The sequence below is a fragment of the Protopterus annectens genome, chromosome 2.part1 (assembly GCF_019279795.1).
Source record: "Protopterus annectens isolate FY-2018-M chromosome 2.part1, PAN1.0, whole genome shotgun sequence".
Taxonomy (NCBI): domain Eukaryota; kingdom Metazoa; phylum Chordata; order Ceratodontiformes; family Protopteridae; genus Protopterus; species Protopterus annectens.
This window is the reverse complement of record NC_056729.1, coordinates 218871743-218889850: the sequence shown is the minus strand read 5'-3', so window position 1 is coordinate 218889850 and position 18108 is coordinate 218871743.

Below are 18108 nucleotides of genomic sequence, written 5' to 3'. Positions count from 1 at the left end.
CACTGTTTATAAGTTGCGCGACATAGAATGATTTCATCAGCACTGTAGACACATGATGGTCAAAGGCTATATTACGATCATTGTCTGTCCCTAAGTCCCTGACTACTGAGTCAACTTTAAGGGGTGTGTTGCTAATATGATAGTTACCGGGGATGAATGACTTTCCAAAGGATACTATTATGCTTTTCTTGGCATTTAGTTTTAGTCCATGCTCTGACACCAGTTGTTTGTCTGTGTCAGCCCCTGCTGGAGAACATTTGTGTCAGTGTGAGATTCAATGACAGCTCCTAATTTGCAATCATCTTCAGATTTAGTCAGCTAGAGACAATTGACATTGGCCTTTCCTTTTGAGAAGAAAATTCCAAAAAGGAGCGGTCCAAGGACTGAACCCTGAGAGATGCCATTTTTGACTGGCCTCTTTGTAGAGTTGGACTCCCCAATTCTATCTTCCTGTGTCTTGTCTGTGAGCTAGTTGTCCATCCACCGGGTGACATATGGGTTTGTACTTAACCTTTTGATTTTGTCAACAATGCCCGAGTGGAGTATTGTGTCAAATGCCTTGGCCAGGTCAAGGTTGGCAGTATGAATGATTTTTTTCCCTCATCCATTGATTCGGTGATCTTCTCAAAGAAGTCCACCAGATTGAGTAGGCATGATATGCCCTTGAGGAAACGAAGCTGAGTTGGGTCCAGTGTCTGGAGGCTTACTATATCTCTATTGATCATCTCCATGATAACTCTTTCCATGGTTTTACATCTAAGATTAGTGAGACTTATGGGTCTGTAGTTTCCAGACTCTGTAGATGGCCCACCTTTGTGCAGAGGGATGACTGTTGCCTTTCTCCATTCATGAGGCACAAAAGCTGTTTGGAGGTTACAGTTAAATAGTAATTCCAGTGGCCCTGATAGGTCATGTGTCATGCTATTTGAAGGCATTCTGGGATATGGTCTGGGCCCATTGATGCAGTGTTCTTGGTCTTAGAGTGAGCATTAAGGACCTGTTCCCTATTGATAGCAGGGGAGCTATATTTGATGATATTTCCTGAGAGAAGGTTGGGGGGGGGTAAATGTGGAGCTGAATTTATCAGCCAGGAGGTTTGCTAAGTCTTCTGGCTCAGTATAGGTGGCTGCATTTACAATGAGCTCTGCACACAATTGTGTATTTCCTTTGAGGTTGTGGACCTAGCTAAAGAATATTTTGTGGTTATTATTGGCATTGGTGGCCAAACTTACCTCAAATTTGGCTTTGGTAGACTTTATTTGTCCTCTGCATTGTCTGTTTAATTTGATGAGAGTGCTTTTAACCTGGTGGGTGTGGCACCTTCAAATTTCTGGCATGATTGTCTTCCTCCTGTTATGCACCCTACTGATTTTGTGATGCTACCAGGGTGGCTTGTTTTTTGAGTTAGTTCTGTAGTTCTTCCTGGTGGGTACAGATGCATCCATGGAGCTCTTAACATGCTTGTACATGGTTTTCTATGAACAGTTCTGCACAGGCATCAGTGTTCTCACTTAGTAGCAGGAGGTTAGCCTTAGAATAGTTCCTGAATATTCCAGGTTTAGCTGGGGGTCCAGGTTTTGTTTTACTTCAAAGGAGACCATTTTGTGGTCTGACCTTACTAGGGAAGGCATTACAATAGGGGGTATGCAGCACTCTCCCATATTAGTGAGGACCAGATCCAGTATGGTTGTACCCGTGGTTGGTGTATTGACTATCTGGTCCAGGGAGTTTGTGTTTACAAAATCCAGGAATCTCTGTGCATGTACATTTGGTGTTGTACAGGTTTCCCAGTTAATAGTGGGTAATTAAAGTCACCCATTAATATGGTATTGGTTTAGATGGCTAGTGTTTCTAATAAGTTTAAATACATGGTATGGGTTTCCTGGGTCACAGATGGGGGCCTATAACTTGTAAGGGAGTGGCATTAAATTTTGCCTATGGTGATTTGAACATGGAGCAACTTGAGTGCATTGTCCTGTTTGACCAGCCTTATAGTATATTTATCTTTGATGTAAATATAGACAACTCCACCTTTAATCCTTGTCTATGAAGTAGCTGGTCTAAATGTGTGGAAGGCATTATAACCTAGCACTGCCTTTCTAAGTATATTTAAATGAAAGAAATTATTAAATAAAATGCATGTACCTGTATGCATGCATGCTTTTCTTGATCTTATTTGTGTGTGTGTCTGTGTGTGCATGGATCTGCATGCATGTGTTTGTGTGTGTGTGTGTGTGTGTGTGTGTGTGTGTGTGTGTGTGTGTGTGTATGGCTATATATGGCTTTCTAGTAGTCTGTCAAATATTTATTTTATTGAGTGATAAAAGCACCTGCAGATACAGATGTCAAAAAAGTGTGATCAAATATGTTTGTGTAAAATAAGTGTGAGTTTGGGATGTCAGTGATAAAACTTTTGAATATACCAAAAGTTTCAGAATTATAGGTTGGAGTATGTCTGAGTGTTTGCGAGTTATGGTTAGAGGAAGTGTTAGGAAACAGCATGGATTTATTGTTTGTGTGTTAGGGATAGAGTAAGGGCTAGGTAAAGAGATTAAGTGCTGTGCATAGATGCTGTTGTATGTGATGTGTATGAGTGTCTTGTTCAGTGGCAATTTTACACAAAAGGTTTTTCTAAGGTAAGGTGTAGGGTTGGGGTTTAGGGTCTGGGTTAAGGTCAGCAAGCATTAACAAGGTAGGGTAAGGTGTTGAAGATTAACTAGTTTCTGACTTCTGTTGAAAATATTTCTGCTGTAAATAAACAGCAAAATATTGAAAGTGATGAAGAAGTGCAGTGCCCTAACTGTTAAGGTAAACTTTTAACTGCTTTTATTTAAATATCTAGAATATTTATTAAACTGCAAATGTGGCAACATTCACATATGGTTAGCTACATTTACAAAAATAAATGTAGGATCTGTCTCTTTAGACCTATATAAATCTAGTCCATCCATAAGCTTTCTATAACTTCTTTCAAGAGAAGAGGAGTTTCATATATATGCAGTGGTATCCCTTTCAGAAGCTCGAGTTTTCAGAAATCTGAAAATGATATCATCAAGACCATATTATCAAGTTTCTAAAAACTCAAAGCTTTTGAATAGAGATTGCAGTACAGTGAGGATCAGGAAATGTACCCTTTCCCCACTGTAGTGCAGTCTTGGAGTTGACATATATAATATGCAGGGGGTGTGATTTTTTTTTTCAAGTTCGAGTTTTCGAAATCATGATCTTATCATCTTGACAATATGAATTTCAAGTTTCTGAAAATGCACATTTCTGACATATACCCATGCAGTGACATTTCATTTTCCCATAAAATATAAACTTATCATATAGAGACAAAAATTGTTATATTTATTTTGAAAAGGTAGAGAAATTGTTAATTAATACAGAAATCCTCTTCACCTGGTAAGTCAAAAGACAGTTATTTTCTTTTTTCTTTGTTCCCCCTTTTGGAACATTGCAGGTGCCTCCTAAAGTCTGTGTGTCTCTATATATGTCTGAAGTCGGGCATCAAAGTTGTTACCTTAGCTTTGGAAGAATTGCTGCTACTTTCTTGCACCCAATGTAACACTCACTTATAATGGTCTTAAAGTAAAGAAAGCTGTAATATGAAATGCACCAAAACAGATGCAGCTACAGTTAGACCAACATGAAGGAAACATTGCTGATAACTTAGGCATATCTAATTCTGAATCAGTGAAGGTACTGCTGTAATTCTTGTTTGGCATCTCACTAAAGTCTTGAAATCAAAAGAAAGCTGTAATAAGTCAAAGACAAATGAAATGTAGCTACATTGCTAATAAGACTAGAAAATAAATTGTTAGTAACTGTATTTTCATTAGACAAAAAAGAAATAGACAAAAAAGCAAGATAAAGATGATGTGCTATTTCAAATCCTTTAATAGAATAACATAAAAAATATTTACAGTAAACTCTCGATTAACTGGCACTCATGGGGATTGGTAGATGCCGGATAACTGTAGTTTCTGGTTGCTTGAGAGTTACTATTACAAATAGGCCTGACTAATACTATGCCCTATACTATTTGTTTGGTTTGACTTGTTCTTAGGTTGGGGAGAGAGGGAATTTATTCATATCTTCATTTTTAAAACTCTAAAACTCTAAAAACATAAGGTACGTTTCTGTGGAGAGATGGAGCAGAAAGTGCAACACATGAAAATTGTACTGTATTTCTTCAGTTCTTTTTTCTGGTTGCTTGAGAGATATGGTTGCTTGAGCTTTGGTTATCTGAGAGTTTACTGTAGTGCTTTCATACACAGAATGAATACGCAACACAGTGATCTCATCAAATAAATACCAGTGCAAACCATCTTCGAATACATGTCTTTGGATAACAAGGCAGCCATATGAAACAAAGTTAATTGAAGCAATTGAAACAAAAAACAATCCATATAAAATCTTTAAACTAACCTGTATGCGAATTCTTTTGACAAAAAAGTTAGATGTTGAAATTAATGAATTTTAAGAATGTGCATTTATTAATTTCAACATTTATTAATTTAATTTATTAATTTCAATATGTAACATTTTTGGACATATTTTTGCATATTCACAATGGCTGTTTAGATTTGCATGCTTTTATGATGCTCATGGTAAGTTTGGACCTGCTATTGTTAATAGAGTCCACGCACGTCACTTTAAAGATTTGATACAGACTGCCTTTTTATTTCAATTGTTTCAATTAGCTTTGTTTCAAGCGGCTGCCTTGGTTTTCAATGGTATGTATTCTAAGATGGTTTTCACCAGTATTTATTTGATGAAATCATGGTGTTGCATATTCATTCTGATGAAGTCCATTTAAGTACATTCAAAAATAACTTCACAGCCCTGTTATGGGGAGTCATTTCACTATCAGTTCTTTCTGAGATTAAACATTCGAATGACAGAATTTCCAGCCTTGTAGGCATTCATCCAAAATTTAGTTTTCACCTCCTAATACTACTCCTAACTAATATTACTCCTCTGAATCCAGATCATGTAAAAAGTAGTGAAACAAAAGAAATGGAAATAAAAAAGCAATTAGTGATACAGAAATGCTAGCAGTATTAAAATCATATTCATGCCTTTCTTGTTTTTATCAGGCAGCTGTCACTTAGTTTTGCATGTATGTTATAAAACATATTTAGTTGTGGTATACATGCTGACCATTACCTGCTATATCTGATATATTTATGATTTTTTATGGCTTTTAACTGTTTGATTGAAGGTGTTTGAAAATAAGCTCTAAATGTTTGCTGGGCAGAAAATAAGCTTTACATGTTTGCTGGGCAAAAGTCATTATGCAGATGGAATTGCTTCAATTCTAACTCACCAAAAGAGTGTGTAAAATGTCATGTCTGTTAAAGATTTTCTATATTCTGAATAACCTTTACATCAATATTAACTTTTTAATTGCTTTGTTTTTGGTTTTAAAGCTATCTAGACATGTTTGCTAAAAATGTGAAAAAGAATAGAACTACTTTACATAAATGAATGAATGGAAGAGATTAATGAAATTTCACATGCTTATAAATATGCTGTGTTAAATAATTTGAAGGTTTTATCATTACTAAGTCTTTTTTTATTGGCTTTACAGTTACTTCATTTTAGAATATAGGGTATCACTTTTAAATAAAGTTTTTTTAAATGAACTTTAAATATCTTGTTTTATCATAACTTAAAGCCGTGCTTTAGTTTTTAGTCTTTGAAATTGAACAACATAGTGAATTTAAAAAAGTTCCAGATATTGTGACATAGTGACTGTGCTGATGAATATATGATGATCTAGGCAGATTCTACATAATTTCACAATGTGACAAAAGTATATGAAGATTCAGGTATTTTTATCAGCTTATTGCCAAACTACCATGCAGGTATGTCTTTGTGGGTGTGCATGCATGTGTGCATGTGTGTGTGTGTGTGTGTGTGTGTGTGTGTGTGTGTGTGTGTGTGTGTGTGTGTGTGTGTGTGTGTTTAGTAGTCTGTTTGTTAAACTTCCTTGCTTCTTTTTTCAGCTCTTTTTGATGTCAAAATATAGAAATATATTCAAGATCAGTGAAATTGATGAGTAATGGTAGAAAAATTATGCATTTTTACTATGAAGTGGATCACTGCAATTGTTCCAACATCAAATGAAGATCTGTCAGTGGCTCAGAAACAGACAGATTAGAATAGATTATCAAAAGGGTAAAAAAAGAAGCAATGAGAATTCATGCAGTGCCTTGAAAAATGGCAATGCCCATATGTGTAAACATAATGTTTACAGCTATTTCAGTGGGTTAAGTTCCTGTGTTAAGAATTTGGTAGACCAAACTTTGAGAAGTCAAGCTGCAGCTGTTAGTGGGATAACTTAAGGAGTATGGGAAAAAATGTAGTTTGGGAAGGTGTTATTATAAATGTGGCATTTATGTGCTAAACTGAGGCTTTCTGTAATGTCTCTATAAGGTTTGTGATTGCCTGAAACATTAACAGACTTCTGGTGACAAGGATGCCATCTGTGGAATAAATGGTGAGGGCTTTGACTCTGAGAGATTAATTTTATTTTAGTGCAAAATGTATTTTCATTATTTTAGGAACTCTGATGAAGTTATTCCTTACTTTATATATACTAGCTGGAATTTATAGACAGCACATTGTACACTTTGAGTTAGCTTCAGGTGTGCATGGTAAGAAGACATAGCACAACTGCGCAGTAGTCAAAACACTGCAGTATGCTGTGTAAGCTAATAAAAGCACAATGATGTGGAAATGAGAAATGCTGTGAAAATCAGCCACAATGGTTAGCAAACAAGGGAATACAAAATGGCAGAAGATTTCAGAAAAAAATTATAAATAAACAGCTAGGCTAAGTGGTGGTGCTCAGACTTTTTGAATACTTTGATTCATGGAGTGATGTCAGGAATAGCTGCAATGATAGCACAGTGACGTGTTGGAAGCCTTCATCAGAAGCATTGCCCACAATTTTGCAAATCACCCCCCATGCAATAAGAAGAGGTACACACAGTATCTGGCATAACATCAATTCATAGACCAACAGACTGTGGACTGTTTTTGAGTGGACAGGGCTGCTGTAAGGGACCTAGTCAAACTGTATCACCCAGAAGCACACTTAAGGGGAGATGCATGGTATGCCCATTTATGAGGAGAGTAAGATCTATGCATCCTTAACTATCTTAACTACAGGAACCTTCCATTGACCTACAGAGGGATGTGTTGGGGATAACACAGGTATACATCTCATGAATCCTAAACTAATTCCTTGATATAATGCTACAGCATGTGGGGGATCATATCTGTTTCTACAAGACCGTGGAACAGAGAGAGAGAGAGAGAATCATCACCATGCAGCCCTTTTATGAGGTAAGTCATGAGGTCCTGGGACCCATAATTTGCATTCAAATTGCTAAATAATTCCCTGATTATTCAAATGACCTCTGATACATCAACAGAAAGAGCTCCTACCCTTGAACTGCAGAATGGTCTTTCATGCCCAGGGCATTATATATAATATATATTCAAAATATATATGTTGCATCTATTTGCTCCCCTGGCTGTTCACATTATTTGTTTTAGCACACATCTGACTTGCAATAATGGCTTTTTTCAGGGTACTTCACAGAGGGCCACAAGGTATTCGGGTTTATACACCCTTTTTCATGCAAGCAGGGAAAAAGGCACATATAATATGTTGCATGTTGTGTGTTGTCGGTAATGCTGGATATGTGGTTGATGACCCTGACACGCTACACTCAGACAATGCAAGAAATGAGCAAAAATAGAGAATGCATCAAGCAATTCCAGGGATGCTTTCAATGTTGAGACCTCAGGAGGGCAACTTCAATCTTGTCCAGACATACACAGTAACATCTTTGTTGTGTGTGCCATGCTACATAAAATTATATTGTGAAACACAACTGGAGCAGCAAGTGAACATTTATAGCAGGAACTACCACACAAATCACAGCACCAGCAGAAGGGCAGGACAGAAACTCAGTGGAGGAGCATGCAGCAGAGGAACTATGGCCAAGACAGAGCTGGGCACAATGCTTTGCAGAACTGGCAAAGAGGAGGCATATTGTCTACAACTATGAATCATGGCACAAACAGACAGACAGGATAAAATGATGCATGCCTTATCATACTCAAGTTATGCAGGGCTGTAGATGGACTGGCCATTCTGTGAAAATTACATTGTTGTACTCAAACTAATTAAAAAGTATACAGGACAAAATTAACATCTTTTGCATAGGATGGACATAATGACAGGAAACACTTTAATATGTTTAACGATCCTGGGAGGTGAACATGGTAGGTCTATCTTCTGGGAGGCTTTGGGGAGCCAAAGATCACTTCCTCAAGTGGTGTAGTTAAGTTGCCCTGACATGACCATTGGGGGTGTCTACTGCCAGTGGTCATGTCAGGGCAGCTTAACCATTGTCATTTTTCACTATACTGACATATAGTAGCAAGGTCTGATGCAGTCAATAGTAGGAGAAAGGTAGAATTGCAAGACTGTGCACATGCATCATGACAGGGTGTGCCATATACTGATCCTAATGAGTGCCATTGACTATAACCTGGACAATGTTAACTAGTTGGAGTTACAGCCTATATGACAGGGACAAGGTAGAAATACAGCTGTATGTTTATGGGCATCACAACAGTTAGAGACTCTGTATGGAAAGTTGTGGGATACAAACAAACATGGAGATGGCACCTCCCCACTGCTCACCATGCCTTATCAAATGCAATTTGTACTCTGCAAAACCTTCCCCAATTCAATACTGTAGCTATGCCTTAACATATGGCTCTGGGGCCTCATACCCGTTATGACATATGCATCACATGGATTCACAGTTTGAACCCTAGTCAGAATCGACAGTGCCATGTCAGTGTCATGGACCCCAGTAACATATACAGCATGAAAACAGCTACAGGGATTGTAATTGCTCCTGATATACATTGCCAGCCAGTACTTCTTATTTAATTCTCAGAACTCCACAATGATAGAGGAATTAGTAAAATCTCTCTCTCTCTTTTTTTTTTTTTGCTCCAAAAGTGGACCTGTTTGAATGGCCATGGCTGCTTCAGACAGTGAACAATGCAGGGATCCAGCTTGATTTGTCAGAGACAGAATGAATTTCCTGCTGTTATTGTATAGCTCTCTCTCTCTCTCTATATATATATACATATATATATATATATCTAGAGGGAGAGAGAGAGAGAGACAGCTATATATATCTATATATATATATATATATATATATATATATATATATTTGTATATGTATATCTGTCTATCTATCTACATATACCAACTTGTAAGATGTATAACAGTGAGGAAAAGTGCAACCTCAAAGATTGACAAAATTGCTTTCCAGCTGTTTTTATTCTGTCAAAATGACATTCGGGATAAATGCCTTCAGTAGAGCGACTGTAACCCATGTGACCTCATGTTTTGATCACATTAGTTTTAATTGTCAACATTTTTAACAGATTCCAGTTACTGAAAGCTAGCTTTATTCTTATTTCAAAGAAGTTGATCATGAAAAAAGCACAGTACTGCATTGTATCAATATAAAAAATGAGCGTGTAGACTCTGTACCAGAATATAAACCTAACAAGACTATATTTAAAAAATACAAGAACCCCAGCAAGTGCAGAGCTGTTTTTATCAGTCTGAATCTGCACACCAATAACATTTCAGTGCACCTCACTATTTCTCCCTAAGCAAGTATTACTTAAGATTCTCTTCCCGCCTCCTTCTAGCCACTGCTTTCCCGCTGTTGTCTTTGGTTTGCTGCCTTCGATTTCTTACAAGAGAATATTCTAAATTCAGAATAGTGATACTGTCAAAACATGCAGCAATCTCCTGGCCACATTTTCATGATGTAATAGCCAGTAATGAAGGAGACAAGATAAATTAACCTGAACGAAAATACATGGCCCGACATACTGAGCAATTTTTCTGTTTACACCTTAACTCCAAGTCCTTGCAGACTGTTTAAAGATCTTAAACACTATGTCTCTCAAACTGCAGTCATATAGGTGTTTTGGGAACAATATATCTTCTTCTGAATTTGGGATAGGTTAGCATTGTGAAAAAGAGAAGCATGAAGCACACTTCACTGGGAACAGAGAATGCCATGCCTTAGCGCATTCTTAACAAACACTTTGCAAAACATATCAGGTGAGGTCAGTGTTTTGCAATTTTTAACCACTGACTCATTCAAATAATCATGTTCCTTAAATGCAATTTCCTCTCCCTGAAAAAAGAAATGCTTATAGGTTCATAGTTTCAGAGGTGTTTACTAGGCTAATGACCACAAGGACCCTTTTAAGCCTAGCCAAGCATCCCAAATCACTGACAAGTTCTGATAACCTTGATAGGTGTAAGCACAGGCCTGGGAGATGAACCATTTACAGGTTACCTGTTTGCATTAGAGACACAGGTGCCAAAACAGGGAATAACCAGGGATAAATTTCTGTTTTCCCATCCAATTGTACACGTTGCAAATCAATTGCATTAGGGAGGAACTCTGCTTCACATGGATGGGGAGCCTTTTCCATAGATGGGATACTTTCTGGGATACTTACATATCTCTCCAGCAGGTCCTAGTTATATCACAGGCAAGGTTTAAGTCTTTAAAATGGGTAATTCTGGTACTGTTTGTTTTGTGGATATGCAGGAGGTCCATTAGAGTGAGGTCTGACAATGTCCTCTATCCCAGGCAGAGATCTCCCCTCAATAGCTTCTAGGAGACAGAATACAGGGATAGGGCTTTGAGACAGTCTGCATAGAACATATTACTTATGCCCCATATTCTTTTAGTAAGGAGCCTCTGTGGACATTCCAGTTGTTGGATATGCCTAGTTAGGTACATGCCAAAGGGTGAATTGTACATAATGATAGGTCTGATGAATGCTGAATACAGTGGAACAATGACTTCCGTGGACTTAGATGTCATACCTTTGTTTTTAAGTTGCACAACATAGAATTATTTCCTCACCACTGTAGACCCATGATGATCAAAGGCTAGATTGCTATCTATGTGTGTCCCTAAGTCCCTGACTACTGGGTCAATGCTAAGGGGTGGGTTGTGAATATAATAGTTACCAGGGATGTATGACTTCCCAAAGGATACTATTATACATTTCTTGGCATTTAGTTTTAGTCCATGGCTCTGACACCAGTTATTTGTCTGTGTCAGCCCCTCTGGGAGAACAATTGTGTCAGTGTGCAATTCAATGACAACTCCTAATTTGCAATCATATGGAAATTTAGTTAGCCAGAGACCACTGACATTGGCCTTGACATCTGAGAAGTAAATGCCAAAAAGGAGCGGTCCAAGGACTAATCCCTGAGGGACTTCACTTGTGACTGGCCTTTTTGTAGAGGTGGACTCCCCGATTCTAACTTCCTGGCTCCTGTCTGTGAGCCATTAGGCTACCCACTGGATAACATATGGATTTGTACCTAACATTTTGAGTTTATCAACAATGCCTGAGTGGAGTATTGTGTCAAATGCCTTGGCCAGGTCAAGGTAGGCAGTGTGAATGATTTTGCCCTCATCCATTTCTTTGGTGACCTTCTCAAATAAGTCCACCAGGTTGAGTAGGCATGATCTGCTCTTGAGGAAACCAAGCTGGGTTGGGTCCAGTGTCGGGAAGTTTACTATACCTTTATTGTCATCTCCATGATAATTCTTTCCATGGATTTACATATAAGACTAGTGAGATGCATGGATCTGTAGTTCCAGGGTCTGTAAATGGCCCACCTTTGCGCAGAGGGATGACTTTTGCCTTTTTCCATTCATGAGGCACAAAGCCTTTTTGGTGGCTACAGTTAAATAGTAATTCCAGAGGCCCTGATAGGTTATGTTTCATGCTATTTAGAAGGCATCCTGGGATATTGTCTGGGCTCATTGATGCAGTATTCTTGGTCTTATTTTCTTATTTTTCATGTATTTTTTCTCCACCTTCCTTTGCATAATTCTTGTCACATTTTATATCACTGTATCTCTCATTAATTCACTTTCCAGGCTGACAGATTGTTGTTATCCTTTCTTTATGTTCCTAACTTTCGGGATGTTTCATTGTCTCATTCTTCTGTGGTTTCCTTCTTCTAATAGTAAAACAATTTCTTACAAAAGTCCTCTTGAAACCCTACTTTAAATGTATGGTCTACATTATATATATATATATATATATATATATATATATATATATATATATATATATATATATATATATATGTATCAAACCAGATGTCATGATTCTGATACTCAAATAAGTACAAAACAACTGTGTTCCTAACAATGAGGTTCACCTAAAATAAGATGGTTATACAGCCTGAACTGATAGACTGTGTCTTCTGGAAATGAACCTGTAACATTTGAGATGCTGTTATAGCAGCCCAAACAAGTGCACATTCATTTTTGGCTACTGTATGTTTTTATAAAGTCTTATTCTCTCACTTTTTTTTCTCTAAAAGAGCCTCCAAACCATGTGGCTAACCTACTTATGAAAAGTAAAGAATCAAATACATTTTTGTTAAAGTAGTGTGAAAAGTACTGTCTCAGCAACAGATATACCTTTTTAATCTCATCAAGAGCTAGGAAAGCAGTGCACTATCTATGAGCATAATCTTTTATTGATGCTATGTCTGAATACACAGATTCGATTTACAAGAAATGATGCCTAAAGAAAGTAAATTTATAGGAACTCAATTGAAAATACCAAGGAAAATTTCAGCAGTCAGGACAACAGAATATTAGAAGTTGACCTAATATGACAGGGCTAAGACTTTATACATCTTATCTCAGGAAAAGCCAAACTGATTTAGATAACTGAGGATGGCAGTAAAACACCTTAATATTTGGTGTGCCAACAAGTTTTGAGGGTGTATCCTGTCTGAGAGGATCAGAAATATATTTCTGTGTTGCTTTCACCAGGATTTTGCCCATACAACATGTTTACAGTGCTTGCACTGGAAAAAAAATATCTCAGTACTCCTCTAATGTACATTTTATTTCCATTTCCTGCATTTAGAGTTTAAATCCTGCAAAATATTTCAGAAAAATGTCTAATGATTCAAGATGCTTAAACAGTAACAGTTACCCAACATTTTTCTTGATGTTCTGTATGCAGTGACACCAGGTTATTTCCCCTCTTAAACATATATTTCTTCAACTATAGTCAAATATCTGCTATAAATGTTGTCAAGTTATATGGTATTTAACTTTCATACAGTTTAATCCAAAAAAGGTATGCAGGTCCTAATGAAAAAATGCCTTCTTCAAATTTCTGATGTAATAGCTGTTGTAACACTGCAGAAATAACTGAATAAATCAGACCAAGTCTCAACTGGTTGTAAAATTTTAATAGCAGGAGAAACCTTTTAGCAAAATGTGGACATAGAAGTAGTTCTGAAATGCAAAAACAGTTTAATATATGCAGGTGCCTGTTTTTTTTTTTTTTTTGTCTGATGTTTCATTCAGATGTAAGATAAGTCATTCTAATTTAGAAGATGTAGACGAGTATTCATAGTCTAGGACTTTGCAAATGTATTATGGTTATGTGCAAATAGCAATGCTACATGCATATGCAAATAAGGTCAGTTAAAGGCATTTGCTATGAATACAGAAAACCAAAGCATTTTTTAAAAACAAGCCCATATTTTGCAAAGAATACGTTATATAAAGTTCGACATTATGATCTTCTGAATTACTTCACAAAATTATACATTGTTGTTACTGTGAAGATAGGGTGAAGATAGATGAAGGCTGCCAGCCTAGCCAGATAGAACTTTGGAGATAATTCTGTCATCTGTAAATATTAATGTAAACTTCAGGCTTGTTGTCTTAAATGGTAAAAATAGTGTTACATGTGAAACTGTAAAAATGTAACAACAGTGCACTCTGCTGTAGGGAAGCTAAGTCAAGCATTTTATGACTGTCTCTGATCTTTAAAGTTGGCTCCAACCTGTCTAGATGAAGGAATTCTTGCTATTGTTTTAAGGCCAGAGTTAATGGCCAGAATTTGCATGCATAAATGTCCTTAATGGCTTTGCTTCCTGACCTGGTGTGAGCTTACTAAAGAATGTAGCCTGTTAGCTTGGGAAACCCAGGAAAGTGTGAATAATGATGTAATGTGAACCAGGAATGTGATTTTAAAAACAAAGAGAATCAGAGAGCATTAAGCATTTTTGTCTTGACCATCCAACTCATCAGCACTCTGCCTTTGCTCTATATGTAAGTTTATCTTAGATTTGTGTTTTCTCTTAGAAATAGTTTGAAACTAGAAAGATTAGACTAAGTGTTTTTCTGTGATGTCAGAACTTTACTACTGAATTATTTTAAGTATTTCTCTGTGATCTCCGAACTCTTGACTAGCACTGTGTAGTAAAAAGTATTGTCTTGTGTTTTGACTATTTGTTATTAAACATTTTTAAATCCTTTCAATTGTGGCTGTTTTTGTAGAGATAACTTAAGCTCTTTAGAGTACTGCATGCCTTTAGTAAAATTGTACAAAACCACTCCAATAGCTTTATCCATGGGCTGTACTACCAATTGGATAATAATATTGCACAGTAATAAATAGACACCCTTTTAAGGACCTTTGAGTAGCTGATAAATATTAGTGGGTGGTGGCAGCTGGTACTACCGCATAGTCTGGGAAAAAAGGGCACAGCTGTAGAACATGTGCCAGGTTTCCCCAGGGGTGTCTGTGTGGTTGTATAAACTCTTCTCAAATTGTGTGTGTGTGTGTGTGTGTGTGTGTGTGTGTGTGTGTGTGTGTGTGTGTGTGTGTGTGTGTGTGTGTGTGTGTGTGTGTGTGTGTGTGTGTGTGTGTGTGTGTGTGTGTGTGTGTGTGTGTGTGTGTGTGTGTGTGGGTGTGTGTGGGTGTCTATGGGTGTGTGTGTGTGAGCTACTTGGGAAGGGACACAAAGCACTGATTAGACAGAAAGGGTGCTGGAAATTTTAGCTTGCCCACTAGGCTGAGATCTTGGCCCTATAGCTGTGCCAGTGGGGAGTCTTATTGGGGACCTGGAGAGTAAAGGAGTGACCAGTCCTAGACTGACTGTGATCTATGTATGCTCTTAAGAGAAATTGCACTTTACTGTGTGTATTTGTTATCCTTTCCTCCTATATGAGATGCCCCTCACTGGTGTTAGTGGTGAGGATTGAGGCCCCTTGATTGCTGGGCCAGGGCACGGGTGTCACAGTTACTTTTTCTTTCTTTCTTTTTTTTTAATTATTTTTTACATATTGATGCAATCACCTTTAAAGCATTTTAGGAAAGCTGTGGATTGCACAGCAGATAACACTGATTTTTAAACAAAGAAAAGGGGATTATAATTTTATATAGGAGCATCCTTTTTGTGAATACTCTGATGGCTTCATTAAAGAAATGGTGGTGATAGGAAAGAATGAAAAAGAGGAGACTAGACAAAGTGGGGACAGCAAAGAGGGGGACACAAAGGGTAAACTTCAAGAGAGTTTTTGATGGAGAAGGTTGGAGAGGATGGGCACTATGTTTTTGTCAGGAAATAGTCCCTCTATTTTTCATTTTTTATAAGAGGGTAGTGGAGGTGGGGAATAGGGAAGAGGGTAAAGGAGAAAGGGTAAGGGAAGAAGAACTGAGGAAGTGCCATCTTGAATCCAAGTCCACAGACCCTCAAATACATCCACTGCCAGATGCTGTTGCAGTAGAGGACCGTGCTGTTGAAGGGGTTGGGGTCTGTGTTGGAGATGTGGTCAGGACCACCTGGAAGAGCGTGTCTTATACATGCTGAAGAAAGGCTTATACTGTCTGAATTCTCCTGTCCTCTATCTCTAACAGTATGTCTTCAACCAAACTCCAAAGCTCCATTTCTGTGTGGCTTGACAGGCTGCCATTTACTGGAGTGCCTGCAGGACAGGTGCCTCTACTCTGACCCTTTCAAGGATATCACTGGACAGACAGAGGGTGAGCCTTACCTAGCCTGGGAGGAACACATTTGCATTGCTCCTGAGGGATTTGAACCTGTGAAAAAAACTAAAATAAATGGGTGAGAAGCAAACCGAAAAAGGAGAAAGGAATGCATAAGCAAAATAAGAAACAAAGAGAAAAAAAAGAAAGGGAGAGACAAAACATAAAATGCACAATAAATCCACACAACACATTTTATATGTCATTTAATACAATATTGAAATACTGGAGTAAAGTCTTTATTGAAGTCAAGTTTATGTATCTGAACCACTTAATCATACACTGAGGAGGTAGTGATTTGAGATGTGCTTTTGTACTTGGGAAGAATGATGAGATTAGTGCTTGTGCATACTTGTGATGAACTGAAACCACAAGGGTTTTTAAAATAGAGTAACCAAAAGTAAACGCCAAGAGCAAAACACAGTAGGTAATCCAAAACCGCATATAAATGTCCTCGACACTTCAATAGTTGCAATATATCCAACGCATCAAAAACAAAAAGCAGCAACGAAGCAGCAGCTAATTCAATATGAAAATTTAATGATGGTACACAAACAGGTTAGCGCTTTCACCAAACGGCTTCATCAGACCTATAACAGTCATCAAATCTATTAGTTTATATATATAAAAAACGGCGGGAAATTCAATCAATCTTAAAGTGAAAATGCAATATAAAACATGTATACATATTTCACCTATTAATACAACACTATATGGGAAATATGTAACCCTCCTAAAACTAATACAATAAAATCTATCTAAAAAAAATATATATATATATGTCTAAAAGATATGTATACAAATCCAATATATGTAATATAATGAATGGCATGCTAATCCTGCAGAGAATGATACAATAAAAACTATCAGGAAACAAAAAAATAAATAAATAACATCTGCAGTATAACAAATGAATAGCATCTGCAGTATAACAAATGATGATCATATGCATGTATATACATGAACAATGTCACCTAAAGGCCTAAAACAGTAAGATATAAATAACTAAAATGTGACATCTCTAAATAGAAAAATGGTGTGCAATCTAACAAACATGTCAACCTAAAACAATGTATAGAAGTAAAACAATGAAAAAAGGGAAACTAAGCCCTTAATTTCCTCATCTTAAGGAAGGGCTGGATAGGAGCTTTACCATTCAAACCAGGGCTGGAGTCTGATCTAAATCTCATGATCCAGTTGGTCTCTTTCGCTTCTGTAAATGTTTTAATATCCCCTCCCCTAATACTTCTTGATATATTTTCTATGATCTTAAACCTAAATTCATGTTTTTTTTCAGGGTTTTTGACTTTCTGAAGAGGTGTGTCACTTTGTAAAACACTTTTTCAATTTTCATGTTACCATTAAAGTTTTAATGATTTTTTATGCATAGTATGAACTTGTAAGACAAATATATTCCACAGGAGTCATTAAACTCCATGTAGGCTCTGCACAGAGCCAACACAGTGTATCTATGACCACGACTACAGTCAGTGTGCAGCAACATGCAGTGCATATTAAGTGCTAAGTTTCGCAGCTCATAACAGTATTGCTGGCTGTGAAACCTTGTAAACCAACACTTATATAGAGTCCACATAAAAAAGAGCACATACAGTCCACAGATTTGTGCAGAATGCCATAATGATCACCAGGGCTGTACACATCATAGCTCTCACCCTCTTAGTGCAAGAAATTTACAAAACCTAACATAATGGGGGGCAATGGCACAAAAATAGAGATAGAATTTAAATATTGCTCTTATCAAAGCTGCTAGAGTAATAGGTTTTGTGTTACCATATATTACCTGAGGGATTTGAAGTCTGAAACTCAGATGTATGTCATTAGTAATTTGCCAGAAAACCAACAAATGTTATGAGAAATAGACCAAAAATAAGAAGCAAAAATCAGGACATTCTGCGAAAATCTGGATAGTTGATAGGTATTTTTGCAAAATGCAGCTTTGCTGCCCTGCTCCCAAATGAACCGTACATATCAGAGGTAATGCAGACCATACCTCTCAACCTTTTAGGGCAAGACATCTGGACAAACCATGACATAATGGGGGTGTCAATGGCACAAAAATAGGACAGCTTTTAAATATTGTTCTTTTAAACTTAGAATTGTGCTTGAATAACAGGG